This window comes from Mchenga conophoros, linkage group LG11 (genome assembly GCF_057382185.1).
Source record: "Mchenga conophoros isolate Kocher_MC1m ecotype Shallow Benthic linkage group LG11, M_conophoros_male_GT1.1, whole genome shotgun sequence".
Classification (NCBI taxonomy): domain Eukaryota; kingdom Metazoa; phylum Chordata; class Actinopteri; order Cichliformes; family Cichlidae; genus Mchenga; species Mchenga conophoros.
The window spans coordinates 4,602,274-4,618,000 of NC_140536.1; the positions used below are offsets into that span (position 1 = coordinate 4,602,274).

Here is a 15,727-nt window from a genome sequence, read left to right on the forward strand (position 1 = left end):
ACTCAGCAGCCGCGGAGAACAGAGATTTTTTCAAGTATTTACAAATACGTCATTTTATTAAAGAAACGTTTCCATCCTTTCCCAATGAACCACAAAAGCTAGTTTCAGATGATCTATTCTTAATGAACCCGCTAAAGAAAGGAGCTATTTCTAGGATCTACAACCAACTTTTGCAAATAGACAGTACAACTACATTGGACCACTTGAGAAATGCTTGGAGTGAAGAACTGGCTACTAACATCACTAAAGATCAATGGACTAAGGCACAAGAACTGGTTCACTCCACTTCTGTCTGTTGCAGGCACGGACTGCTACAATTTAAGGTCTTGCATAGGCTCCATCTGTCTAAATTGAAGGTTTCAAGGATGTTTCCAGGGGCCGATTCAAGATGTGATCGATGTGGCCAGAATTCTGCCTCATTGTCACATATGTTTTGGACATGTCCTAATATCGCTACCTACTGGTCTAAAATATTTAAAACTTTGTCTGATATTTTTAAAAAACAGCTCCCCCCAGACCCAGTAATGGCACTATTTGGTGTAGCTACAGTTAAAAACTTAAATAATAAACAAATTCGTGCTCTGAGTTTTATAACATTGCTTGCAAGACGCCTTATACTTCTAAATTGGAAAAATAAAGCCCCCCCAACTCATTCTGCTTTATTAAGAGACACAATGTATCATTTACAGCTGGAGAAAATTTAATTTTCATTGAGATAATGTTAAACAGTTTTACCTAATTTGGCAACCCTTTATAGATTACTTTAATAAGTAAAACTGAGAGGTTTGGCCTCCTCTCATATCTGCCCCAAGATTATATATATGGGTCTACGCAGGTGTTGTGTTTTTTTTTTGTTTGTTTGGTTTTTTTTTGAGAGGGGGGGGGGTTCGTTTGGTTTTTTTTTAGTTTTTTTTATTTTTTTTGTTTTTTTTTCCCTCTCTCCCTCCTTTGAATATACTTATTTAGGATAATAAATATGTATGTATAGACATAGATATGATTGTTTATATAATGATAATTATATTTTATGTAAAAAGGATGGGGAGAGGAAGGAAGGGAAGGGGAAAAAGAGGGGAGGGGAAGGGAAGGGGGGGGGAAAGAAAAAAAATGTCTATAAAGCAATAGTTTTGTTAAAGCCTTGAAATAAAGTTAAAATTCTGAACTTGATTGTTTAATTTAAAATCCACTGTGATAGTGTAGAGATAAAATTACAAAAAGTTATTCAGTCATAACTTATAACTTTGTCCCTGTTTTTCAAAACAATTTTTTAAACTCATAATTTATTTTACTGTCATTGTTACTGTTATCAGTATTATTCTATACCACTCCTGATTTCCTCATGCAGTACCATATTTCTTTAGCTCATCAGCATATACGTTCATTTTGACTTTTTCTGTACTTCTCCATCAACACTCTTAAAGCAAACATTGCATCTGTAGTGCTCTTTTGCTGCATGAAGCCATGCTGTTGCTCACTGATCATCACCTCTCTTAACCTAGCTTCATCAACTCCTCTCCATATCCCCACGGTATTGTTAGGAAAACTACATGGATGGATTTAGTGGCAGAAACACACACGGGCACAAGATAGTTGTGATGCAAGTTTATATACAATGATGGGGAATATTTACAAGGGAGGGGGCTATATACAGTGACAGGTAAAATGTGCAAGGAGAGCAAAGCCGAAGAGATGAGACAGAGCCGAGGTATGTGGGTGGGCAGATAACGCACCGGAGCTACCTGAAAACGAGGGACAAACAGAGTTTACGGGGTAACGTCGACAGCCGAGAGTTAAACTAAAGTGGACGGGGAGAGTTGGAGAGCTTACTTGAAACACAAAACTACAGCTGTAGCAGTGATCACAGACTGGTGTGACGTAGCTCTCCGTCAGGGATCCACAGTAGCCAACACAAAGAAACTAGGCAGGCGAGCAGGCAGCGGAACAGGCTAAAACAAAGGAGAAGCAGGCAGAAGATGGAAGAGAGATACTCCCTACAGCTTATGACAAAATTTGATCCGATTTGATTGATGGCCCTAATCATGACCTTTTGACCTCCCCCCTCCCCCCCGGAAGTGTGTAATTTGATCCCCTAAGCGTGTCGAATTGCATCCTGAGAAGGGAGGGGCAAACCCCCGGTGCATCCGGAGAAGGGAGGGGGGAAACCCCCGGAAGCGCGCCACCTGTTGCGCCACCTGTTGTTGGAAAAAAAGAAAAAAGTTTTTAGAGGCAGGGAGGGTCTGCGGCAGGGGAGGGGAATAAAAGCAGAGAGGAGGCCGTCACAATTTCTAAGCACAGACACAAGATGGATCCTTTCATTCTGCAGCCCAGCAGCGCTCCTGTGTACTTGGACGGCGAAGAGATCTGCTCTCCCGAGGCCGCGAGCATGGGAGGCAGCAGCTGGGGAGATCAGAGAGGGAGGGAGGGTTCCTGAAGCATAGGGGTGACGCAGCAGTTGACTCTGTGCTGTATAGAGAGACAGAGCGGCAGATAGTTTTCCACAAACTCATAGTTTGAATTCTGTTTCAATATTATGACAATTTTCTCTGTTTTTTTTTTTTTTTACAATAGCGGATGTAATTTTACTTTCATAAGCTGCACCGGCGCTTGTAATGGGAAAAAAATTCTGCTTATGCATTAATGTAATTAATTAACTTATTTATCCTTAAGTAAGGTAATGACTTGAGTTCTAATGCTTTTTGTCTCTTGAGTTAGCTGTCAATGTGGGATTTTTTCCCCTTTTTGTTCAGTTAAAGCTGCCTTTCATTCTTCAACACAGCTTAAACTCTAATAGGTAAGCTTTCTTGTAATTTCTTAGTTCTGCAGGCTTCTTGAAAGACATCCGAGACTCTTCTTTGGATGCTGGCTGCCTTTTGTTTTGTTTTCTGTCAAGATGATCCCACACTGCTTCGATTATCTTGAGGTTCGAACCCTGGAGAGATCAATCCATGACTGATGCGTTGTTTCATCCAGGCATACTTTGACTACATTGGCAGTATGTTTGCGATCATTGTCGTACTGAAAAATGAAGTTGCTGCCAATCAGACACTACGTGGTATTACATGGTCGATCAAAATCTGGTGGAACTTTTCTACATTCATAATTTGATTAATTTGGATAAGAGCTCCAACAACACTGGCTGAAATCCAGCCTCAAAGCACGGTAGAGTATCCACGCTGTGTTAAAGACGGCTATAGACATTCACTGTTGTATCTCTCTTCGGACCTCTTCCATGCATATTTCAAATTTGGATTCATTACTCCATAAGACATATTACAGCTGATTTCTTTTTCCAGTCAATTTCTTGTGTAATTTGGCACACCTCAGCCTTATTTTTCTCTGTTCTCCTTCCTTAAGAATGGCTTATTAACAGCCACCCTTCCAACTCAGATAACTTTTGATGAGGTTTCATGAAATGTTTACAGCACTTGAGTTACTCGCCACGGCCATCCTAAATGCTAAGAACACTAAACTTTAATTCTAAATTACATAATTAACGTTAACCAGAAAAAACAAGCCAAAGTCGAAATGTTGCTGAGCTGACCTGTGGTATGCTATGTCTTCTAAAGCACGTATAATGTAAACAGAACTGGTCTTTGCACAGAAGCCTGTGGAGCTTCATAATTAACCTCAGTGTGTGAAGAGGACTCTCCATTTAATAATAGCTGTAATAAAATGTTATGGCCGACGGTGTTAAACGCTGCACTTGGGTCTAGCAGGGAAGATTTCAACTTTTCAATATGAATGAAGGCTGAAAACTGATTAGATTAATGTCTGATGATCTTTTCTGTGCTTCTTCAAGTTTGTAACACCAAACATATTAAAGGATGGTGTAAGGTTCACAGGAAGAGTTTAATTAGACACACATTTACTATTTTTCTTTATACTCTTTCTTTCTTGACATGTTTAATATGATTACTATCAGAGGAGAAAATGAACCTTGTGTAGTCTAAAAACTTTTTTATTTAATCAAACTGTAATGTTGTTGAACTCTGACGGACGTGTCTTTTAATCTTGTCAACAAATCCTTAATCACCTAAATGTGCCATTTATCATCTTGTAAAATGTTCCCTCTGCTTCTGTTGCACATCTCCCCGGACACTCTCTGCTTCACCAGCCCTGTGCAGCTGGTCCAACCCCTGCCTGCCTCCTTAAACTGGGGTGTTTAAATCTCTTTACCTCTGTTGTGAACTTCACACAAAGTTTGTGGTAACAAAATCAAACTGACGAGGATCTCGTTTGAAAAACACACACACTCACGAGACAAAATAAAAACAGACTGCTCAAAGCAAAAGCAGAGCCCTCACAGCTGGTAGTACAAACACAGTGACAACGTGCGTATCAGATACCCTCAGTGCCAAAAGCATAAATATGAAAAAATGTGATCACCAAGAATATCCTAAAAATGGCATTGAGGTGCGTGTTACAGTAAAAAAAAAAAAAAAAGTAGCCAAATTTTCATCTGAAAATGTTGAATTTTAGTAAAAACAATGCTCTGTAGTTTGATACTGTCGTTACAGACAAAGCAGATGTTTAAAGCCTTCGGACGCTCATTTGAAACGCACACATTCTCCTTATCAGCTGGAAACATTAAAGCCGTAAAATGACTTTTTCAAACGGATAAAAACTATTGAACAGCAGCAATGTTGAGCCTGTTCCAAAATTTGAATGTACATGTTTTGAAGGTGCGGGTCTTGTTGAATTATTAAACATACATTCTTTAATTTTTCGAGCCACAAAAACAACAACTTTTAATTTTCTTCTGCTTGAGTATCGGCCTTGGGTAGCTCTACTTATCATTGCTCAGTCAGTTGTCTGTTTGTGCTACTTTTTTTCAAGGAGCACTGGATTATTGGTAAGGGTGACTTTATGTGTTTAGCTACTTAAGTGGAAGTACTGTGGATAGTTTTACCTTACATACATAGATCTACCAGTACAGCTTCTGAGGTATCTGTTTACAAAATGTTATAATCTATTCAAAGGTTCTTTGCAATTTTACATTGATAAACATTATCCTTAACACATTTGGCCCACATAAAGTACTATGGCCATCACACGGTCATTTAGAATTGTTTAAATAACTCGTGTCTTAAGTCCTTCCATCAAACAGAAAATTTAAAAAAAAAAACATGGTTCACTTTTACATCACAAAATGTTAGAAATATAAGCCGTTCATAACAACCTGAAAGGCTGGGAGTTTAAAATGCAAACCGATGGAAGCAGAAGTAGAAGACTATAATGTCACAGAGCACACGGTGTCTATTATTGTGTAGACATTTATAAATAAGAGCTTAATAAAGATGCTTAATTTCTTAAGAAATAAACAGGTGGAGTGATCTTTATCAAAAGTGGATGTTGCATCTGTGGCTAAACCACTGTACCCAAAAAACTTTAAAAATCTACTGTGTGTGAGGCTGTGTAAGTAAAGCTTGCCCTTCACACCCACGTGTAATAAACCATTTGTTGGGGGTTGTGGATTTGACACCTCAGCATTGTGAAAGTGGGGAAACATGTTTCTGACTGTGCATAAGATTCCTCCTTACAACTTAGAATCTCAGTTCTAAATGAAATTCAGATGTTTTTTAAGTATGGCTAATGTATTATTTGACTTCTAAGGCACACACACACACACACACACACACACACACACACACACACACACAAGAACAACACAGAGAAGAAGAAGAGGGGGTAGTTTTACTACGCATCATAAAAACGCAATCATTCATCTTCCGACTGTATCTTTCTGTTCTGGCTTTAGAATCATAGGTTGTTTACTGAACCGTACTTTGGGAGTCATACTGTTGTGATACTGGGGAGAAAAGGGTAAGGTTTAAACCATTACACACAAAACTTGAAAAACCTAAAGAGTGTGTGAGACTGCTAGCTGTGTTGTTCAGCATTAAACTCATCTACAAATGTGTTAGTAAAGAGCGACTTGTGCTTCTGTCCCATTAAGCAACGGTTTAACAAATTTCACTGCAAACTATAAAAGGAATCTGGATTTAAATAGAACATAGTAGTGCAGGAAACACTAGTATAAGGTGTCTATGGAACAAATCTCCTTCAGCGTTCAAATGACCAAAGTGAGGCCTACAGGCGTTTCTCTCGGTTGGTTGTGTTCAGGGAAAAAGCAGCTAAATACGCTGAGACTGCTCCGCATTGTTAGCGAGTTAACTCTGGATATCTGTAGGTTTGTCAAACTTGGAGTGAACAAAAGCAGAAAAACAGTAAAAGATGCAGACAGTGAAAGTCTGGTTTATTTCATGAACACAATGAAACATTTTACAGTCCACAGAGCAAAGTAGCATACATGATAAATAGATACACATAACATGAGAAGTAAAACTCGTCGTCTTACCACATGTTATATTCAGTAAACTTAAAATAACCACAGAAATTAGAGTTTAGTGTTTTAAGTCATCTATTAAAAAACACGAGTCAACATTACTGAAGTGACGCTTTAACGATGCGTCTTATCACCGTGTTTATGATGATATAACATGTTCTCTCGTTAGTAGATGTCTGCGCTGTCACTTGTCATGAAAATGTCCAGAGCCAGGGTTCCTCTTTAATTACCATTGATCATTAATAGGGTCACAAAAGATTTGTCACATTATCCCCATAAACAAAATGCTTTTATAGAAATCAATGTGATACAAATATTTCGATTCTTGATTCACAATGTGCACGAACTCAAAATCTTTAGAGGTTCATATTTATAAAGTATCGCAAATAATACATTTATACCATTGTATGAGCTACACTTCTTGTAAAAACTGATTGAAAAAAGCTCCTGTCGTGACCTTCCTTCTGTGAGGACACACGCACACACACAGAGAGAGAGAGAGGGGGAGATCATTAGGATTGGAGGCGTTTTTGGATTTTCACTTATTGTTGGCTTTACAGTCACATAAAATTCATTCCAATTTTTTTGCCTTTGCTTCAATTAAGGTGTTTCTTTAAATCTACAGCAGCTTCCTTTTCAAAAAGTTTACTGACATAGTAAGGAAGTAGCTAGGGAACTCAGTAAGTATGAGCAACAACAGCTTAGGGACTGTTTCTACAATAAAGAGGAATTCATCATCATCTGCAGTTCATCAAAAAAAAAAAGTGCCATTAAAAACAATTCAGCAGATCCTCAAAGTATGGATACAATCTGTTTTCAGCTGTAGAGGTACGCTTCACGTACTTATCAACATGCAGTTTAGAGGCTTGCATTAGAGTGCTTTGGTACTTGGGCCTCTTTTATTTAGCACGGTTATACCATTGTGTATTTAGCTATATAAATATGCTCAAGAGTCTATTGTATGTTTGTCATGCAATTAAAAATTCAAAAATATAATTTTTAAATCAGTAACTTTGCAAATTTAGCGCGGACCCTGACCCCTCCCTCCGGCTCCCACGGCCCCGCTGTCACCGTAAGACTCATACTCTTCCCCCACGTATGCTGCTATTTCCCCGCGCCCCAATAATTCTTGTCCTTTTTCTGTTGCAGCCTCCCACAGTCCCGTTTTCGGCGTTCCTGCGCGACTCATCTCCCGGTCCCTTGGTTTCTCGAGTTTCACGCGTGTTTTCCTTCTACCCTCCCGGGACACCTTCAGTTAAAATAAAGTTTATTTTCTCGTACTCCTGTGTGTGTTGGCTCTGCTTCTGGGTCCAGCTTGTGCGCTGAACTTCGGTTCATGACACTAATAGTTTTAAATAGAGCACCACAAACAACAGGTATTCCTTTAGAAATAAACTTTTCTTGTGTTACTTCTAAAAACTACAGATTCTTAACTCTGCAACAGTTAGACAGAGTTGGTTACAGTTAGGCCCCCAACAGTCAGCAAAACAAGTCATAAAACAATAAAAGAGGCTCCCTTTATCAAGAGCATCCCAGCACTGTAGTTCCATTACAATCAGTTTCCTTTATTTTATCTTATCATGTCAGAGGCCAACTGAAACCAAGTCCACCTATATAAAAACACCCCATCAGACACACAGTAGTTTCCTCAGCACTTCACAACTGTCGCAAGGTATAGCGTTTTAACTTTTTATTTTTTCGGATCCCAGACACAGTGGTGTGAGGTAGTTAGCACACAGTTTGGACGTGTAGAAAACATTGTTTGTTTGGAACACATCAGCAGAGAGGTAGAGTTCATAGCTGTTCATAAGAGTTTAATTTAATCAAACCTCATTTTACGGATCTAAGTGGCTCCTCATCAATTCTCACCAATTCGCCATTTTATTTAAATATCTGAATTTTCGGAATGAGGATCCAAGCGGGACACAGAGGCTGCTTTAACGCACCAGAATGCAAATATAAATAAAAGCCTGACTATCCTGAGAGCCTAGCTGCAGCGAGACCTTTCTTTCACACGGATTCCTGGATGTGCGTTGGATCCGACTTTGCTACCCGCACAGAGCGTTTCTGACAGTCGGGCGCTGCTATACAATAGAGAAAAGCAACAATACACCGTGTTTCTCTGCTCCAAGGTAAGGATGTCTGTTATACCCAGCGCATAAATGTCTCTGTGTTAACGCTGATTATTCAAACCCTGTTGAAAAGGTGACACATTTGTTATCCAAAAACATTTCCTCTAAATTTGCAAAGTTACTGATTTAAAAATTATATTTTTGAATTTTTAATTGCATGACAAACATACAATAGACTCTTGAGCATATTTATATAGCTAAATACACAATGGTATAACCGTGCTAAATAAAAGAGGTCCAAGTACCAAAGCACTCTAATGCAAGCCTCTAAACTGCATGTTGATAAGTACGTGAAGCGTACCTCTACAGCTGAAAACAGATTGTATCCATACTTTGAGGATCTGCTGAATTGTTTTTAATGGCACTTTTTTTTTTTGATGAACTGCAGATGATGATGAATTCCTCTTTATTGTAGAAACAGTCCCTAAGCTGTTGTTGCTCATACTTACTGAGTTCCCTAGCTACTTCCTTACTATGTCAGTAAACTTTTTGAAAAGGAAGCTGCTGTAGATTTAAAGAAACACCTTAATTGAAGCAAAGGCAAAAAAATTGGAATGAATTTTATGTGACTGTAAAGCCAACAATAAGTGAAAATCCAAAAACGCCTCCAATCCTAATGATCTCCCCCTCTCTCTCTCTCTGTGTGTGTGCGTGTGTCCTCACAGAAGGAAGGTCACGACAGGAGCTTTTTTCAATCAGTTTTTACAAGAAGTGTAGCTCATACAATGGTATAAATGTATTATTTGCGATACTTTATAAATATGAACCTCTAAAGATTTTGAGTTCGTGCACATTGTGAATCAAGAATCGAAATATTTGTATCACATTGATTTCTATAAAAGCATTTTGTTTATGGGGATAATGCGACAAATCTTTTGTGACCCTATTAATGATCAATGGTAATTAAAGAGGAACCCTGGCTCTGGACATTTTCATGACAAGTGACAGCGCAGACATCTACTAACGAGAGAACATGTTATATCATCATAAACACGGTGATAAGACGCATCGTTAAAGCGTCACTTCAGTAATGTTGACTCGTGTTTTTTAATAGATGACTTAAAACACTAAACTCTAATTTCTGTGGTTATTTTAAGTTTACTGAATATAACATGTGGTAAGACGACGAGTTTTACTTCTCATGTTATGTGTATCTATTTATCATGTATGCTACTTTGCTCTGTGGACTGTAAAATGTTTCATTGTGTTCATGAAATAAACCAGACTTTCACTGTCTGCATCTTTTACTGTTTTTCTGCTTTTGTTCACTCCAAGTTTGACAAACCTACAGATATCCAGAGTTAACTCGCTAACAATGCGGAGCAGTCTCAGCGTATTTAGCTGCTTTTTCCCTGAACACAACCAACCGAGAGAAACGCCTGTAGGCCTCACTTTGGTCATTTGAACGCTGAAGGAGATTTGTTCCATAGACACCTTATACTAGTGTTTCCTGCACTACTATGTTCTATTTAAATCCAGATTCCTTTTATAGTTTGCAGTGAAATTTGTTAAACCGTTGCTTAATGGGACAGAAGCACAAGTCGCTCTTTACTAACACATTTGTAGATGAGTTTAATGCTGAACAACACAGCTAGCAGTCTCACACACTCTTTAGGTTTTTCAAGTTTTGTGTGTAATGGTTTAAACCTTACCCTTTTCTCCCCAGTATCACAACAGTATGACTCCCAAAGTACGGTTCAGTAAACAACCTATGATTCTAAAGCCAGAACAGAAAGATACAGTCGGAAGATGAATGATTGCGTTTTTATGATGCGTAGTAAAACTACCCCCTCTTCTTCTTCTCTGTGTTGTTCTTGTGTGTGTGTGTGTGTGTGTGTGTGTGTGTGTGTGTGTGTGTGTGTGTGTGTGTGTGTGTGCCTTAGAAGTCAAATAATACATTAGCCATACTTAAAAAACATCTGAATTTCATTTAGAACTGAGATTCTAAGTTGTAAGGAGGAATCTTATGCACAGTCAGAAACATGTTTCCCCACTTTCACAATGCTGAGGTGTCAAATCCACAACCCCCAACAAATGGTTTATTACACGTGGGTGTGAAGGGCAAGCTTTACTTACACAGCCTCACACACAGTAGATTTTTAAAGTTTTTTGGGTACAGTGGTTTAGCCACAGATGCAACATCCACTTTTGATAAAGATCACTCCACCTGTTTATTTCTTAAGAAATTAAGCATCTTTATTAAGCTCTTATTTATAAATGTCTACACAATAATAGACACCGTGTGCTCTGTGACATTATAGTCTTCTACTTCTGCTTCCATCGGTTTGCATTTTAAACTCCCAGCCTTTCAGGTTGTTATGAACGGCTTATATTTCTAACATTTTGTGATGTAAAAGTGAACCATGTTTTTTTTTTTAAATTTTCTGTTTGATGGAAGGACTTAAGACACGAGTTATTTAAACAATTCTAAATGACCGTGTGATGGCCATAGTACTTTATGTGGGCCAAATGTGTTAAGGATAATGTTTATCAATGTAAAATTGCAAAGAACCTTTGAATAGATTATAACATTTTGTAAACAGATACCTCAGAAGCTGTACTGGTAGATCTATGTATGTAAGGTAAAACTATCCACAGTACTTCCACTTAAGTAGCTAAACACATAAAGTCACCCTTACCAATAATCCAGTGCTCCTTGAAAAAAAGTAGCACAAACAGACAACTGACTGAGCAATGATAAGTAGAGCTACCCGAGGCCGATACTCAAGCAGAAGAAAATTAAAAGTTGTTGTTTTTGTGGCTCGAAAAATTAAAGAATGTATGTTTAATAATTCAACAAGACCCGCACCTTCAAAACATGTACATTCAAATTTTGGAACAGGCTCAACATTGCTGCTGTTCAATAGTTTTTATCCGTTTGAAAAAGTCATTTTACGGCTTTAATGTTTCCAGCTGATAAGGAGAATGTGTGCGTTTCAAATGAGCGTCCGAAGGCTTTAAACATCTGCTTTGTCTGTAACGACAGTATCAAACTACAGAGCATTGTTTTTACTAAAATTCAACATTTTCAGATGAAAATTTGGCTACTTTTTTTTTTTTTTTTACTGTAACACGCACCTCAATGCCATTTTTAGGATATTCTTGGTGATCACATTTTTTCATATTTATGCTTTTGGCACTGAGGGTATCTGATACGCACGTTGTCACTGTGTTTGTACTACCAGCTGTGAGGGCTCTGCTTTTGCTTTGAGCAGTCTGTTTTTATTTTGTCTCGTGAGTGTGTGTGTTTTTCAAACGAGATCCTCGTCAGTTTGATTTTGTTACCACAAACTTTGTGTGAAGTTCACAACAGAGGTAAAGAGATTTAAACACCCCAGTTTAAGGAGGCAGGCAGGGGTTGGACCAGCTGCACAGGGCTGGTGAAGCAGAGAGTGTCCGGGGAGATGTGCAACAGAAGCAGAGGGAACATTTTACAAGATGATAAATGGCACATTTAGGTGATTAAGGATTTGTTGACAAGATTAAAAGACACGTCCGTCAGAGTTCAACAACATTACAGTTTGATTAAATAAAAAAGTTTTTAGACTACACAAGGTTCATTTTCTCCTCTGATAGTAATCATATTAAACATGTCAAGAAAGAAAGAGTATAAAGAAAAATAGTAAATGTGTGTCTAATTAAACTCTTCCTGTGAACCTTACACCATCCTTTAATATGTTTGGTGTTACAAACTTGAAGAAGCACAGAAAAGATCATCAGACATTAATCTAATCAGTTTTCAGCCTTCATTCATATTGAAAAGTTGAAATCTTCCCTGCTAGACCCAAGTGCAGCGTTTAACACCGTCGGCCATAACATTTTATTACAGCTATTATTAAATGGAGAGTCCTCTTCACACACTGAGGTTAATTATGAAGCTCCACAGGCTTCTGTGCAAAGACCAGTTCTGTTTACATTATACGTGCTTTAGAAGACATAGCATACCACAGGTCAGCTCAGCAACATTTCGACTTTGGCTTGTTTTTTCTGGTTAACGTTAATTATGTAATTTAGAATTAAAGTTTAGTGTTCTTAGCATTTAGGATGGCCGTGGCGAGTAACTCAAGTGCTGTAAACATTTCATGAAACCTCATCAAAAGTTATCTGAGTTGGAAGGGTGGCTGTTAATAAGCCATTCTTAAGGAAGGAGAACAGAGAAAAATAAGGCTGAGGTGTGCCAAATTACACAAGAAATTGACTGGAAAAAGAAATCAGCTGTAATATGTCTTATGGAGTAATGAATCCAAATTTGAAATATGCATGGAAGAGGTCCGAAGAGAGATACAACAGTGAATGTCTATAGCCGTCTTTAACACAGCGTGGATACTCTACCGTGCTTTGAGGCTGGATTTCAGCCAGTGTTGTTGGAGCTCTTATCCAAATTAATCAAATTATGAATGTAGAAAAGTTCCACCAGATTTTGATCGACCATGTAATACCACGTAGTGTCTGATTGGCAGCAACTTCATTTTTCAGTACGACGACCGCGACTCCGAACTGTAGTAAAGGGACCTCTGACTAATACGGCGGGGTCCCTGTCGGCTCATAGCCGAAAAATAGCTTTACTTTGTTGTGTGGGTCAATTTTTCTTGCGAGAGACAGAGAGAGGCGTTGAAAGACTGCTCCAACGGAACTTATTGTTTTCGGAGGAAAACACGAACATGGTGTACAGTCGAGTCTTAATAGCTTACTTACAACTGGGCTCGTCAGGCACTCTTCTTGGCTGCAGTGGTTATTATTATATTTACATGCTTCCAGCTCCCGTTTTTCCTCGACGACAACTCGTACCTTTCCACTCGCCTTTTTCTCCCTCCTCGCGCTCACAGACACATAACGTGTATGGCAGTCCATTCTCCCTGCAACACGGACTATACTGCCCATGATGCTACATTCTTTAGAGCTATGCTTGTAGCATTCTGCCTGTTAGCTTAGCACAACAACAACAACGAAAATGCGCTCTCTCACCCAGGAAACACACAGTCGCAGAAAGAGAGAGAGAGCGTCGCCCTGTAACCATGGCAACCGTAACGCTGCCGCCTGGAACGAAAGAACGTAGCTGTCAAACAAAACCCAAACAGTCCTGACCCGCGACAAAATGAAACAGGAAAGTACCGCAGTGTAATCCATTTATTTCAACAAAGTAACTGTATTCTGAATACCACCTTTTTAAACGGTAACTGTAACGGAATACAGTTACTCATATTTTGTATTCTAAATACGTAACGGCGGTACATGTATTCCGTTACTCCCCAACACTGGCTATAAGCTAACAGCTAGCCTGGTTAATGACACTAGAGTTCAACGCACATGCAAACAGCTCATCTCTACTGCTTTAACTGTTAAAACAGAAGGCAATACTGCGGGTGACAGGGTTTATTATGTGAAACAGCAGCTTGTTTAGTTTAAACAGTCTGCATTAAGCTGGGCAAACACTATACGATTTTTTTCAGTCACGTTATTCCGCTCCTGCTCAAACTGTACAATTGAATCTCAGGGGTTAGAAGTTCATAAGTCACAATCATTGACTGTAGAAAACATGGACGACGCGAAGGCTCCCCAAAAATGAAGCCAAAACGTCTCTATCGGCCCCTGGTGTCTGGCTGCAGTATAGGTCATAAACCCCACCTCCTCCATGTTAGCGGATGGGACTGGGGTCAGACTAAAATAAATAAATTCTCCATCCATTCGCTTCCGCTTATCCTTTTCAGGGTCGCAGGGGGTGCTGGAGCCTATCCCAGCTGTCATAGGGCGAAAGGCAGGGTACACCCTGGACAGGTCGCCAGTCTGTCGCATTCTCCTCAGATAATTTGATGAAGGTTAAAGGTCGTCACTTGTATGTTGAACTACAAACTTGTCATCTGGAATTTTTTCACAGTTTTTTTACACATAGTGTGTTATTTACCATAAAGTGATTCAGAGTTATTCATACTAGAGTAACCAGAGAGGATCACATATTTTTAAATATATAACTTTCTACAGGACTGAATATAATATCTTTATGTAAAAGTCCAGAGCCTCTGGGGAGTATCTGAGTATTTATAACATTACACAAACCAAAGGTCTCCATCACAGTGTTCATGAAATGCTGCATTTATCCATCTCCTGGGGCGGGCCTACGGAGGAGTGCTGAAGATTTCCCTGTGAGGGAGCTGCTGGTGAAGATCATGAGTCCTGCTTGATCAATGCAATGAGCTTCAGTGTTCCTGGTGTTTCGTAAATGATGCCTCTCTCAGTGGGTCAACAGAACTTCTGGCACAGGACAGCTGTGATGAAAGAAAGGGAAGAAGTTTCTCCAAACATCTGGACCCAGGAAACCCAGCTTGGTCCTGATGGTCTCCCTCACTAGTTTCTCTCCAGGGTGAATGTAGCTGTTGATATAATATGGACTCTATTATTAAATGAAAAGAACAAATTAGACTACGCTACTGCAACGTTCTGCTGATGTTTTTAAAGTTTCCATGTTACCAGGCTGTAGAGGGCTCTGAAGATTTAAACAGTTTCAGATCCATTACACTCAAAGTCTTATGTTAAATCTCAAAGGACAGCATTATATTTTTTGATATTAACAATAAGTCTGGGCCTGGGTAGAGTGTGCTCTCATCGCTGTCTAAAAATGGATAAAAAAACATAAGTGTTGAAGACTATTAAGAGTAGCAGGTGTGTAGCATCGCTAACTAGCTAGCAACAAGCCTCCAACACAGTGCGTATGCTAGCGGCTAATCTAACTAACGAATTAACAACAGAGTGATTTTAGAACTATAAGATGATAAGCTGTGTGTCTTTTTTATAACAGTGACATGGTTGTATTTACCTTAATTAAACGGGTCGTCAGTCGCGGTAAACCAGCAAAAAAACCCGAGTCGCCGGGCTACATAAAAAGTGTAGGGGGGCGTGTTTGCGGTCACGTCCAGCGGGTGCGTGGACAGGAGCGTTACACAGTCGCTCCACCTCAAGTCACTACTGCGCAGACTCTGGCTCCAAATTTGCAAGATAGCAGCCTCCACAAGCGGGATATTTTGGCTTCATTTTTGCACAATGGTAGGAGGCGGGGTCGCGTCGTCCATGTTTTCTACAGTCAATGGTCACAATGCAGGGCCTGATGCTCTGATGCGACCTGAGTGCTCAAACTGTGCGTCCATAACATGAAGCTTATCATACAAAATCTGTCCCTTGCTTTCCCTCTCTCTGTCTTTTACTCACACAGACACACACACCATCAACTTTGCTAAATTACTAATGAAAAACATTG

At 39.2% G+C, this 15,727-nt stretch overlaps 1 long non-coding RNA gene across 1 annotated transcript; it reads right to left on the reverse strand.

The window, feature by feature from the left end:
• Positions 1-1,301: 1,301 nt before the first annotated feature.
• On the reverse strand, positions 1,302-13,442 carry LOC146563465 (uncharacterized). The gene is made up of 3 exons (XR_014894248.1): positions 13,174-13,442; positions 1,828-2,463; positions 1,302-1,739 (listed from the first exon to the last, which is right to left on the reverse strand). It is a non-coding gene; the product is annotated as an uncharacterized LOC146563465 (long non-coding RNA).
• Between the last annotated feature and the right edge of the window lie 2,285 nt (positions 13,443-15,727).